The 15,250-nt window shown below is 37.0% G+C and overlaps 1 protein-coding gene across 7 annotated transcripts in view; it reads left to right on the forward strand.

Moving 5' to 3' along the window:
* LOC106639386 (membralin) overlaps nt 1-15,250 on the forward strand; it is a 112,484-nt gene that overhangs the window by 40,065 nt on the left and 57,169 nt on the right. The gene's annotated exons all lie outside the window — the stretch shown is intronic.

The following is a 15,250-nucleotide window of genomic DNA, read 5'->3' on the forward strand; positions in this document are numbered from 1 at the left end:
GGGAAACGAGTATCTGCACCTGGATGAAAACCTGACTGCGCAAAAGGGTTTGCAGCAAAAAGATGTATACACGTATAGAAAATGATAGAAGGAGCAAGCCAGCGAGCGAATGTCGGCTGTTGGGGCATTTAATTAAGAAGGATTAAGTGGCATTAAACACTAAATCCCCAAGGTCTCAGGGCGAACAAGCCGTGCCTTTCTATCCCCCTCGTGTATATACATACCCTTTCCTCTCTTCATTTCAGATCCAACGATGCTAAAACTAAAACGATCAGTGTACCCGCTCCCAGAGGAAGACGCGGCTCTTTGTAATTTTACATTTTTCAATCCCTCTTTGCTTTTTCCTGGAGCATATTCCTTTTAGAACATCGTCAACGGGTTAAAATGTTTTTCGCTCCCCTCCTCCATCGTCCGCCTTTGAGGCACCTGCTGCAATCAGAATTCTTTAGAACCGCTGGGACGCATTAGTAGACACTGCGTATTCGCTTAATGACGTGATACTTTGTTTATTTCGCGGTTCATATAACGAATGAATTCATGGAATTGTAGTTTTAATAGCCTGTAAAATTTCCAGCATTTAGTAGTAAAGTTTTTCAAAGTTATTTGAACGCAGTTTAAGGAAATCAAGCATAATATATGTTAAAACTACAGATGAATCGAAGCTGAGGATAATTGATTTAAAATTGTGTCTAGCAGGATAATACTCTCTTAGGTATGAAGATAGTTTAGTGACGAAGCACTATTATTTTGAGTCAAACTGTGTACTAAAAAATTGTTGGACAGCATGCTTATTATTATTATTCATATATTTAACACGATATGGTATAGCGTTTTAAGATTTTATGTAATTCATAATGAGAGGTAACTATAATAATTACACAAGACCATGAAATAAAAAATTTTATGAAAACGTAAGTATGTGTAGGAATTAATATTCAAATCATATTAGGTACTGCTTCAAAACAATGAGCCTCTGTACAAACAAATGTAAAAGATTGTGACGTGATGAAGCAATTTGAGCTATGAATTCGTACTCAGCAAACCAAAAAACATAACGTGCATGCTGTGTCATTTTTTTATATTTTTTATGTAGCCCTGCGTTATCAACATACTTACTAAAGACATGATTTAAGAACATTTCAGGAGTTCTGGAACAATTATTAAATTACGGGTTTTTATAAGTATACTGTATACAACAAACCTATTTCAATAACACATTTTACCTTTGTTGCATTGACTTTAGGGTCTACTTTGCAGACATGAATTCAATCACTATGTCAAATAAATGGAAACTTAGTTTTTAAAGTTACATTTGCAGAATTTCTTGCATCATGGTAAAAATGAGAAACATTCAGGAATCGCGAATTCATAATATCTTAAGAAATCTATTCATTTGTACATTTTCAATCTGTATACGCAATGGTATCGCCTTGTTCGATCCAATAAAACTACTCTACTTTGTATTGTGCTCTTTGCAAGAATTTCAATCGGGAAAAGAAAGAGATTTTTGCCTTGCATCATAAAATATGTTGGAACGCTCGTTGTCGTTGATACATAGAACTGTAGTTATTCATGGATTGATTTCAAGTTGAGATGATATTTCATACTTTACTAACTAAAATTGCACGAGTCGAGGACATTACTACTGATCATTTTGCGATGTTATAATGTCTACTTCTAGTAGATACAAGATTTATTTATTAGAATAGATTTATTATTATACATCCTTATAAATTTTTTGTTCGTAAAAAAAGTAACTTTACCGTATCTTATCTTACTAATATATAAAGCAAAGTCGCTAAAACCGTTGTAATCGCTAACCGCGAAAACTACTGAACCGATTTTGCTGAAATTTTGCACACTGATTCATGATACTTCCTAGATGGTTTTAGTATAGTTTTTATCTAAAAAAATTTAATAACAATAGCAATAAATGAGCTCAAAGTTTTGCAAAAATACGCCAGCTTTTCACTTTAGTTCAGTAAAATCCGCTAGGTGGCGTCGACATAAAATCGAAGCTACCTGCAACATAATTAAATAAGTGTGGTTATAATAGGCCGGAGCGTATCGTTAGCTGTATAGTCGAGCTTCGGCTGCTCATCAAGCTGTTCAGAGAATGCTGGTGATAGTCCTGCAGCTGGGTATCCCGGTTACGGACGACACTCTTCTCTAAGGGGGGAGGAACCCAAGTGTCCCTTCACCCTGAATCTCGACGAGTGCGATCAAAGAAAAATAAATTAATTCCAACCGATACCGTCTCTGCCAGAATACCAGGAGACATATTTAGCCAGAGCACAATCTGCACGAACTCTTCAGAGTTGTGTGGCAGTCCCACCATCCCACCTGGTGTAGTTAATGAATTTGTGGCTACAAATGTAAGCAAGGAAAAACAGCTCTGATGGGCACGGGAAGCCACAACGGCTACCTTCTTGGTAGTCGCGTCCCCAACGCGCTTACCCACATGTTCCCGTCTAAAGATGAGCAATTGAGCAGTTGGTTATCCGGGGAACGACCCGAGACGAGATATTCTTTGGTCAGCGGCGCACCTCCCTCCATCACAGTCTCCGTACATCGAGACTCCCAGGGTAAGAATCAAGCAACCCGTAGCCAGCTCTTCATCATCAGGAATAATAATAAAGAATAGCCTGGAAGTTTCACCACTGGCGCTTTTTAGGGCCATTATAAGTATTTACGTTCCCTACTTAACCATCAATTTCATCGGTTCTTTTTAGGGGCCACCTTAGTGTAAACTACCTTGCCAACAAATACATTTTTATTACCATTTCCGGAAGCGATTCGTCAACTAAAAGACTATATTAACTAAAGACGGGCACTATTAAACCAAGTCAGCTATTCACTGGCAGACGTCACCTGCGGAGTTGTTCTTCGCAAGGCTGGGAAACCCGGTGACCGACGACTCTATATTACCCTCTCGACTCTAAGCATTCAACCAGGAATCACTGATCCTCTCCAAGGTCTGCGCTGGGCAAACCTATAACAGCTATAAAGGAAAAAAAACTTGAGCCAACGGGACAGCCTCCACTGGACAAGTATCACTAACCAATCTCCCCATCTAAGATCACCAAAACAACTAAATCTGCAAAATAAAAAAGGTGCTTTAGACACCAACGTCTTCGACATTATACCGGGAGACGTTGGGAAAAAGCACTACAACTAGCCCCAAAGCTTCGGACTATGTAATTTTTCTCCCAATCAGTCTGGGTCTTCAACAGTAAGCCAGAGAAGATCACCCTGAGGTATTCAGGCAGTCACAATTGCTGTTAACTGCAGTCAAGAAAGAGTTAACTTAAGAAGCTCACCGGTCTTTTTTAGGGCCATCAAACGTCGAACTACCTTGCCAACAAATGTATTAAAATTAACAAAGTTGACTGAAAATAGCCTGTAGGGGTCATAAAAGTCGTAAGCATACCAATAGTCGCAAAAGGGTATATTGGAAAGAAAACCTCAAATGTATCTAATGAATACAATTTGAGGCGTCAAGAAACTGACGCAGAAAATTTATCGAGATTGAAACAGCAGCGTCAAAATCGTCAACTTAAGAGTCCATTACGTGAGCGATCAGCTTTTCATTGTACCCTCACAGCAATCTCTGAAATCTTTAAAGATCCTACTTCAGATTTTTTAATGAGTAGAAAATGTATTTGTGTTTTTGTGGCAATAAAGATGTTGGGTTTAAGGTCCAGGACTTTGTTGCTCTGGTAATAAAATTGTGAGATATGAGAAAAAACAATTTTTTTTTAATATAAATTTTTTGGGGGTTTTAAATCTTAACAGCTTTAAAAAATAGCCCTTTTCGTGAATTACAAAGAAGAAACCAAATCAACAACTTCTTATAGCCATCGATTATTTTATGGCATAAAGAACGCACAGTACTTTTCAGCATAATTATTTTTTTGAATTTGTACACCTTATTATTTGACCAAATAAACTATATGGATTCCGAAAAAATATGTTTTTAATAAGAAGATTTTTGTTCTGAGATGTATCGGGAATATGTGTAAAATTTTATAACTAAAAATGTTTTACATTACGTGTCAACACACTACGGTGTTTTATTTAGTAAGTCTCGGGCGAAGCCGAGACGGGGGGCTGCTAGTCTAAAGTACATTAAGGTGGCTTGGGCGATTTTTACTGGAAAGATAAAAATCTCTAAGATTTTGAAATTATGTTAATAAAGTGTGCCAAATTCATTTGCGATAAAAAAATACTAGGGTCAACTACTTTATTTTTCAGAAAATCGCTTCTGAAAACTTACCAACTTAAATTATATGTAAACCACTTAGATTTTTAGAAAATAAAGAAAAAAGTGATTTATTACCTTCTGCGCATGCGCAGATTAAAATAATGAGTTTTTATTATTCTTTTCATCGATATTTTATAACTTTTTAGGCCAATAAAACTCTAAAATTCGAATATGTGGTTTAGATATTCAATTATCATGACAATGGACAGAAAACACTTTCCACAATCCATAGAACCGTAAAGGGCCCCTCGTTTGGTATGGTACCAAACGTCCAAACCACCTTAATCACATTCTTTCACATTTTTTAGATTGAAATTTTGGTTCTTCCACTTTACCTACACATTGCGAGTCCTCCGCAAGCTCCCAGCCCTAAACTGCCCACATTACACCTCAACAGTTGCCCGAACTGTTCTCCCCAAAATCCACTCGAGCCATTAACCTCGCGAGACAGCCGGGGAGACGGATCTTCCAATTCCCCGTCCAACGTGAGACCTCCAAGAGATTTCGGCGCGTAAAACAAAACAGCCGATCGGCCTCGAGCGATTCGTATCTCGTGGGAGGGAAACACCCCACTCGAGCTTTCTAATTAAAAGCAGATGGCCCGTGATGATGACAAGAGAGCTCGGTTGTCCGTCGCGGTCGGGCGCGAATCTGCTCCGCGTGCGGCCGATAAATTGGGCTTTTCCACCGTACGGCCCGCGGAGAAAGAGGTCCACAGTCGTTTGGATTCCGCTGCACACTTCCATTGTAACCCAATGCCACGCTCGATCCCCTCTCGCTCTGTCAATTCGACGCGCTCGACTTTACCGACCTCTGCCTACGGCCTACACTTGGCTTGCTGGGGATCGAATTCGAGCTGCTCGGGGCGCGTGTAAAACTCTATCATTCGACGCTGGCATCGCGGTTGGAGCGTGACTCGAGGCGGAGGTTAAAGAAAACTAATTTTTTAGATCCGCCTTTCTTTCAGAATATCCCGCGAAAGCCGATCAAACGACAGCGATCGGTAAATTTCAAGCCTTGGGTCTGTGTCGAGTCATTGATTCGTCGATTAATGTTATGATCGTGGCTGGAGCGAGAGGCTGCGACGCGTTTTATCATCGGAGATCAAATCGAACAATTAACCTCGCATCATCGGAATGGTAACGGTACAGTCGACGAATTACGACTATCACCGCGATGGCCCATTACTAATGACGGCCTACATGGTGGCTACTGGTTTATCGATTGTTGCTCTAGGTTGTACCGTTCGTGGGTTGAACATCGTTTGGTTTGACTCATCGAATTGTAAAGTCTACTGTGCGTAAATTGGGCGTAATTTGTGTTTGGTTTTTCCTTTTTTTTTTTTTGAAAGTAGCATTCAAATGATTGAAAGCCACCTCGCAAAGGCGACACAATACAAACAACAACAGCAAGCTCGAGTCCATTGTAACGAAAACGGATCGTACAAGGTATATAAGTAGCGTAAAACAGAGAAAAAGAAACGTCACGGAGCACAGAGAGTGAGAGAGAGAGAGAGAGAGGAGAAAACGTATATACGAATGAAAAAAAATTGCGGATTTGCGGTTGACGTTCGAGGACGTTTGTGGATTACTCCTACACTCTGGGGCTTCATGGACTAGTACGCGGTAGCTGTACAACGTGTAATAGGGGTGGCATTATAAACTCGCAAAGCTAGAGAGAAAAACTGTATATAAGAGAGCAGAGTAAGAGAGAGAGTTAAAGGGCGCACGGAGCTTCGGGAGCGATTTTTCGCCGACGGATTAAATTTGCTGCTGCCACGAGCGTCGTACGCTGCTTTTGATCTGTTGCTATCAATTTTTTTTTTTTTTTTTTTTTAATTTCAATTCGCTATAGAGTCCTTGTGTGACAAGTTATTTTTATTTGAGATGTATTGTTATTATTGTTGTCGTTATTATAATAAAATGTAATGAATTCGATGTTTCCAGCAATGAGCAATTCAATGCTGTGTCAAATTTGGCTCTTCGAAATCCGAGTTCCGAGATAACCTAAAATTTTTTTGTCGATGGCTTGCTAACTATTCGTGGCAAGTTTAAATCGCTGTAAGTGCATATGGATGAAAGAGAAAAAAAGTGAAATGACTGAGAAATTTATAGGCACCGTAAAACTCTTGTATTTTCATTTTGAATATTTGCCAAAAAAATCTCCGACAGTCACACGGATATACGGTACAGTACAACGCACTCGCAAGTAAATTATTTTGGCTCGGACGCCCAATTTGTTCATGTCTCTGTGGCTTTGGATTCATGAATGGGATTTCCAAAGCGTAATCTGCATTTCACTTTCACGGAGCCTTATTTTTTTTCGATTCGCTGTCTGTGTATACCTATGTGTATGTCGAAAGCTGTACACGAGAGTCGAAGCGCGTTATCGATCAGCTCTCAAGTCTTTCTTTCCTCCTCACTCTCCCGTACTGTATCGGTGTTACTTGGGGAGCTAGGGCTCTTGAGGAAAAAATGAAACTTGAAAGCTTGGAGGGAAAAAAAACTGTAATTTATTCAAAGTGATCCCGGTCTAGATGTTACGTACAAGCTTTACTTCAGATGAATTTCATGCATCTTTCTATTTTTTAGATTGTGCAATGCTGTACGGCTGACTTCAATACCCTAGTGTATTTAGCCTTTCTGGATTTATTAATTTGATATTGTAATAAAAGAATAGCATCACTTTCATGTTGTATTTTTAACGACTCAAATGTATAAAATACATCTTTCGCCTAATTAGCTTTGATGTATTAATTCATAGAGTTGAGGCTTTGTAAACAATGAAATTCCAGTAAAAGGATTTTCAGCTTTGAATTTAATGATCTTGTTAAACGCTTTGTGTCTTCGTGATAAAAGCATCGAATTCACCCGAAACACAATTGACCTTTATAGACATGAAATTTCATGCTTCAAATGAAGTACCTCTTGGGCTCGAAGGCAAATATCTACGGAGTTACGAACATAGATTTGAGAGGTTCAGGACGCACGTACAAACAATTTCAAACAAAAAAAAAAAATTTAAAGAACGACTTGAAATTGAACAACAATAGTGAAAAAAATAAGAAGAAAACATCAAGTTCAGGATATAGTATCAGAGACAGAGACAAAAAACAGTGTCCATATACAGGGACTAAAATTTGTAAGCAAGTAAGCGACCAAAAATAGTAAGTACGAGTCAGGGTACACTGTCCACTATCTACTTTTTATTCATGGGCTTCGTTGACATAGAATACTTCATATTCCCATTTAAATTTAAATTATAAAAATTTAAACACTTATGCTTAAAATTAAGTTTATGTTAAGATTTATCGCTACAGTACAATTTTTTTGCAGACTTAAAATTCTGTAAAATTCCTCTACTGATAGCATCGACAACATCACCGAAAGCTCGGTACAAATGGGCTAGGTGAGATTAATCTGTTGTGATGGTACCTTAAACTGTCAAACGGAGCTAAAAACATCACCATTGTCCTTTCATCTCATAGATAGTTAGGCACGACCAATGTATCGGAGTGCCTTATAATTTTGTCAGAGCAAAAAGTGTAAACTTTTATAAATCGTCTATTTTTAGTATAAAAAAAATTTTTAACCTAGTATGAGGGTGATCTGAGTTGGTCACACGATGTACGTGTGAATACAGTATGTGAGTACGTCATCAAGTTTTTCAACTAACTCAAGTAATTATGACTAAAATGGGCTGAAATTTTGTTGGTAGCTTCGAATTGGATGTCTCAGCTGATGGTTTATATTTGGATAAGTTTCATCTTATTTTTGAACAGCACATTTTTAGACAAAATTTTTTATACGAAAATTGTAGATCTTCTAAAAATACCCTTTTTTGTATTGGCCAATTTCACCTATAGTGTTGTTATAAAGACACTTAATATTGAAAAAACATTTTAAAAAGGGTGAAAAATCGTTTGTTAGTTAAAATTCAAAGTTAGCATATTGATAATAATACTCAATTAGATATGATAACGGAATAATATAAAATTGAATTCTATTGTTCAAATAAGATTACTTGCTGTGACATAGATTGGTCGTGCCATACATGCAAGACATAGCGTTTTGTTTAAATTTAGCTATTTGTTTTACTTAGTTTTGTAAGTACGTCTAAAAACTTTTTTATTTCTCTATGCTTTTTGCTAGATTCGTCACCAGGACTTGTTTGTTCATAACAATGAAAATACAGCAGCTCTGTTTCTTACCTACAAGCCCAAAAGTTTGGCGATGGCCTTACTAAAGTGCTCAATTTACTTATTTTTTTTTACTAAAGCCCAACCAAACCTAAGCCTAAATTTTATGTATCAATCAGATTAGTAAATAAGAGCTGCCAACTTGCCCAAGAAAATCCACGTAAGTTTTCAATTGAAAAATGTTTCTGTTTGGTTTTAAAACCATAAAGTAATGCAAACCTTGAGCCCCTCACGTACGTACCACTCTTCCTCCAAATTGCATTGTGTACAGATTCTTTTTCAAAAGAGATCGTATATCGAATAAACGAGTAACCAAAAACTCAAGCTAGTCCACTCGTGTTAAAGTACAGCCTACCTCTTCTAAATTCAAGTAACGTAACAGGAAGAAATTAAATTTCGACACATTTATCGCAATAACAGCAGAGACGAGTAAAAAAAAGCTCCTCGAGCGCATTTCGAAGATCCTCGCGCGGCTTAAGCAAGAGAAATGGACTACCCAGTCTTTACAGCAGTTTTATAGAGGAGAGCGCAAAGTTACGAAGAAGAAGAAGTATAAGAAATAAAGAGTTTGGGTGGGGCTCTCTCTCTCTCGCTCTCTTGGGGTATGATGGATGTATACGGCCACGTGTGCCTGGTTGCAGGGGTTGTACTACAACAACAATAGCAACAAGCTCGCGCTTTCCCCACTCGCTGCGAGGATGTGCTGCTATGGAGTAGCGCACAATGCTTTACTCTCCGCGCCCATAGTCAAACAGAGGGAGAGTTCCTGCACGGCAAACAAATAATTATCAAAAGCACGTTCCAGTGATCAATTTCGCGAGAGATGTATGTACATACGCAGGGTGACCCTCTTTCTTGCCTTACGAAAGTCATATTGTTTTTCTGTGTGCTCCCGTTTTTTATGAGCTACAAAACAGAGGAGTCTCCTGGCGGAAAAATTGGGTTGTGGATTGGGTTTTTCCTCTAATTTCTTTTTTTTTTTTATAGAACACGAGATGAGAATCACGAAAAATAGCGGTGGCGAATAAATTCTGAGTTCACTGATGAATTTTAAGGATGGCTCTTCTATCATTTTTAGGGTCGACCACGAATTTTTTTTTCTTTTAAATTATGCTTATTAAAATTTGTTCAACAATAATGGGTATAACTGCGTTTCGAAGATTCATGCACAAAATATAACACGTATAGATGTCGATGATCGAGTATTCGCAGCATTTCAGCACCCTGTTTGAGTTTTGAATAACCCCGGTGGATACGTGAATTCGTAAAATTCATTGCATATCCAGATTTTTGATTACCCTCTATGGTACTTCCTTTACAAAGTTAGCTTGAATTATTCAGGAAAAGCTTTCGCCATTCCAGCTCGAAACAATTCAATTACGAGCCATCGATGAATTGAAAAGTGGTTTAAAAAAGCTATGGAATTCAATCAACGCATCTCCATATAATCATTAAATCTTTTTTTTTTTTTTTTTTTTTTTTTTTTTCTTCAAATACTACAGACAATTGGCCAGAGATGGTCAGTATTTAAGAAATTTTAGATACTCTTTTTACTTAATTAACTTAATTACCTTACTTAAAATGTAATCAAAATTATTTTGTCATTCGTTTACTTTATTCATTCAAATATAAAATCAAATGGTATACTTTTATCAGTGCTGTTAAAATAAAATATAAAGTAAACTACGTTAACAAGTTTATTATTTTGAATAAAGTAATAGTTTTTTGTATTTAAAATAAGTTTTCTTATTTTCTCCTGACAGATGACACCTTTATGAGTTTGTATATTTTTGACAATCTAAATGAAAATTAATATCAGTGTTCTTATGTAGCTGTTACTACGGTGACTTATTGATGCATGACAAATTGTAATGAAGTATAATCATCTCACTCATTCAACACATATAGTGGTATACTTACTACTGATTTTTGATTATTTTTTCTAGATGGTATAGCCATTTTTTCCAACAAAAGTTTACTTTACTGTGAGTGATTTTTAATTTAATGTTGCAGTATTAGGTAACTGGTTATTTATACATAGCAATGTACTTCTTTCCACTTGCTCCTTAGTCATCATATAATTAATATTAAGCAATGAATTAAATTATTTAAATAGTCGTGCTCCATAATGCCGAGTCCATTTCTTAATATTAATTAACTGGTCATTGTCAGGATTTTGATACTTTTGAAGCTGTGAAATATTTACATTTTTTTTTTCATCAAGATACCTTTCAATTCGTAATTCAACTTATTGAATTGACAGAGACTTTTGTGTAGCGAATGGTAATGTTAAGTTATTTTTTTAGTACAAGTCATACATCAAAATATTTATATAAAACTGTCTTGTTTCAGGCTACCTGAGAAAAAGGAGGGTAAAAACAACAGCTGCCAAATTAATAAAAAAAAACGTGTTTGCAAAGAATAAAAAAAATAGTCTGACAAGTGATGATGAGTCACTCTGAAGGCGAATTTAGAGGGTTTAATAAATATGAGATATGTGTTAGTATACTACACAGTTTGTTTCAGAAGACTTTCAACTTTAAGTTTGGCAGCAGTATTTGTGCGTCTTATACTACTGACAAAAGAAAGTTTTATTCTTCTAGTCTTACTCTTACTACAATTGATTATAAAAGTAGACCTACTGCCGAAGAAAGTAGTAATATTTCTACACGATATTTATTTGTTCCACGTAGTAGTCCTCAAATTCAGCCTGAGTTTAGTGCAGCTGAAACTGCTGGTTGGAACAACAGTGTCAACACTGATCATGAATTAGATGAAAACGAGTCAACTGATCCTTTGCTTCTTTTATATGATGATCAGATTCAACCTGAGTTGAGTGTGGTTGAAATTCTTTGTAATACCAGTGTTAATGCTGATCTTGTACATAAAAATATGTATAATTTTGTTGGCACTATTCAAACTGATGAGGAATTGTGCACTTTAAGTGGTATTCCTGACTTCGATACTCTTCAAGTGCTTATTGATGCTAAATGATTGATAGTAAAAAACTTTTCCCTTCGACATAAACTAACTATAAAAGAACAAATTATTTTAACAATGACAAAACTAAAACATAATATTAGCTTTTCTGTTTTAACTATTATATTTAAATGTTGCTCAAAAATGACTTGTATCAGGATAGTTCATCGAATGATAGATATACTGGCAGGATATTTAAAGTTTGCAATTGTGTGGCCAACAAAAAAAAGTTTTGCAAAATATGCCTTTTTGTTTTGCAGATTTCAAAAATACGAGAGTAGTTGTTGGTTGCACAGAAATTGCTGTACATCGACCGAAAAATCAATGTTACAGAATAATTACTTATTCATCGTACAAAGGCAGAGAAACTTTCAAGGTTATGATAGGTGTAACTCCGGCTGGAACTATCAATTTTATTTCCAAACTCTATGATGGCAGGTTTTCTGATACTGCAATATTTTTTCAAAGTGGTTTAATCAAATTGCTAGAAAAAAATAATGGACTGACGACAGATAAAGGATTTCTAATTGATCATGTGTGCAAAGACCATAGTGTTGAGCTTATTAGGCCTGCTTTTCTTCGAGACAAAAAGCAATTTTGTAGAGATAGGGCTATCCAAAATGCTTCAATTGCAGCTGCTCGAGTTCATGTGAAACGAATGAATCAGAGAATCAAAGAATCAAAGAATTTAAAGTAATCGGTGAAAAAATGTCTCGTAGTCTTGTTTGTAAGTGCGAAAAAATTGTTATGATAGCCTGTGGCATAGCAAATTTAAGTAAACCGTTATTCAACAATAAAAATTTTTTTTTAAATAACTAGCTACGTTATAGAGATAATCTAAGTAATTTGTTTACCTGTTACAAAATAACAATGCTGCTAGGACGTGCTTGCATCATTCACTAAAACCAGCTTTGCACGTGCATTCCATGTTTAATATTTTGCCATTCAAAGTTTAAGGGTTCATTTTTTATTCTGATCGTTTTCAGACAAAAACCAACAATATTTCATTCAGCTTTTCCTTCTGATAACTTATGGCAGGTTATGTGACCAGCGTTTAAAAGACATTCTCCCCCTATAAAATTCCTACTAGCTGGTGTGCAGCTTCCAAAATTGCATATTTCTTCTATTTTTAAGTACATTTTATTAAACTCAAGCCAGATTTTTATATTTGAAGTCTGCGTTTTACAGAGGTAAATAAACATGAAGACATTTTTAGAGTATCAAAAATGAACGAGTTGACTTAAATAATACAAATGTCATAATGCAGTTGTAGGTTTACTTTGGCGTACCTTATGCTTGAGGAAAACTTCGAACCCAGAGCCGATACAATCTTGACAGTGCCTAAATAAACAAAATAAATCCGCAATGTACATAACATTACACTTCAATTTCAGTCCGATGAAAAGCCTTCTCTCCGTAGTTCCAAGCTCGCCTGCAGATGGCGTGAGCGCTATGTGGGATATCCCAATAATTAAAACATTTTTCTCTTATCTCACAAATTTATTACCACAGCAACAAAGTCCTGAAGCTTAATCTCTACTTTTTTATCGCCACAAAAATACAAATACATATTCTATCTATTTAAAAATCTGAAAGATTTAAGAGATAACTGTGAGGGTTATAATGAAAAGCTGATCCCTCACTTAATAAATTCTTTATTTGTTCATTTTAATGTTGCTGCTTCAATCTCGATAAATGTTCTGCGTTAGTTTCTTAACGCCTAAAATTTTATACATTAGATGCATTTGAAGTTTTTCTTCCAACTAGCCCTCTTGGAACTTTTGGCATGGTTACGACTTTTGTGAGCCCTAAAGCCTATTTTTTTTCAACTTAATTAAGTTGTAATATATTTGTTGGCAAGGTAGTTCGACATTTGATGACCCTGAAAAGGACCGATGAGCTTCTTAAGTAAACTCTTTCTTGACTGAAGTTTCCAGCAAACGTAATTGCCTGTATACCTCAGGGTGATCTTCTCTGGCCTGTTATTGTAGCACCACACTGATCACAAGGAAACTTACAACGTTTGAAGCTTTGGAGCTAGTTAAAGAGCTCTTTCCCAACGTTTTTCTGGTATTACACTAAAGACGTTGGTGTCTTAAGCACCTTCTTTATTTGCAGACTCAGTTGTTTTGGTGATCTAAGATGGGAAGATTGATTCGTGATGCTTGCCCATCGGAGACTGTCCAGTTTGCTCAAGTTTATTTTTCTTTTATGGCTGTTAGGTTTTTCCAGCGCAGACCTTGGAGAGGATCGGTGATTCCTGGTTGAATGCTTATAATTGAGAGGGTAATATAGGGTCGTCGATCATCGAGGTTCCCAGCCTTGCGACGAACAACTCCGCTCGTGACGTCTGCCAGTGAATGACTGACTTGGTTTAACAGTGGCTGGCTTTATATAGTCTTTTAGTCGAATCGTTTCCGGAAATAGTAGTAAAAATGTATTTGTTGTCAAGGTAGTTGAAATTTAGGTGGCTCTTCAAAGAACCGATGAGATTGATGGTTAAGTAGAGAACGTAAATACTTATAATGGCCCTGAAAAAGGCCAGTGGTGAAACTTCCAGCTATTCCTTATTATTACTCTTGATGATGGAGAACCAGCTGTGGGTCTTGACTCTTATCCTCGGAGTCTCTGTGTACGGAGACCGTGATGGAGAGAGGTACGCCGCTGTACAAAGAATATCTCGTCTTCAGGTCGTTCCCCGGATAACCAACCGCTCATTGTTAGTCAGAAAAATGGGCCTGGAGAATACCTTCTCTGTGGGTTGCTGTTGGGACGGCTACTGAGAAGAAAGCCGTTGTGGCTACCCGTGCTTCTCAGGGCTGTCTACCCTGGCTTGCATTTGTAGTAAGAAATTCTCTGACGGCACCAGGCTGGATGGTTGAACGGCCACAAAACTGTCAAGTGTTTAAGTAGGTTGTGCTGTGGCCAGACACGTCTCCTAGTATTTTGCTGGAGACGTTATCGCTTAGAACACCTCTTTATTGGTAACATTCGTCAATCCTGGTGGTTCAGGGTGGAATCAGACGCAGGTCGTATGTCCGTTTGAGAAGAGTGTCGTTAGTAGCCGGGATACCCAGCTGTATGACTAACGACCTTATTCTTGATGTACAGCTGGGGAACGACTATGGTAGTCGATCTGATCTGATCTGAGAAAATGGCGTTCTTAGACTGTTCTGAAAGCTTTTTAGGCCATCCTCTTGGCAGTGGAGTTTCTGCTCGGTTGGTATTCCCTCTCTCTCTACTCTCGATACTCGAATATGTTCGAGCATTGAGAGTCGAGTTTTAGGGTTTGGTCCCTGTTCCTAGCGCCTTAGAGGCGTTTTTACCCGGGAGAATTTTGATTTTTTGATGCAGTAGTTATGTCTGTTTTTGTTTTTGTTTTGTTTTTATTAAACTTCAAAATTTTTGCCAAGCAAGTTTAGTTCTGGTTTGTGATTGGTACTGTAAAAATTTATTATTCTGATTTCATTATGTTTGGGAGCTTGTATTTGATGTTGTAAGGTATGTCTTCTGCTCGAAGTGTTGTGAGGTACGTAATTGATTCAACGTGGATGTTTGCGTAGAATTTGGCGCTGCGTTCTTTTAGAAGCTGTTTAAGATAGGGTATGTTTGTGATTTTATAGAGTTGTGTGATTTTCGTGCTTCTGTGAGCTCCAGTAGCCATACTTAGGCACCTGTTTTGTATTTTTTGGAGTTTGGCTAAGTTTGTTTTAGTAATTAAGTTGCTCCAGACTGGGGAGGCATATAGCATTGCTGGCTTGATGATCGTTTAATAGACTAATAGCTTGTTTTTTGTAGACATACGGCTC

This window comes from Copidosoma floridanum, unplaced genomic scaffold, assembly GCF_036245765.1.
Source record: "Copidosoma floridanum isolate Cflo_tuat_1 unplaced genomic scaffold, Cflo_Japanese_pri ptg000032l, whole genome shotgun sequence".
Classification (NCBI taxonomy): domain Eukaryota; kingdom Metazoa; phylum Arthropoda; class Insecta; order Hymenoptera; family Encyrtidae; genus Copidosoma; species Copidosoma floridanum.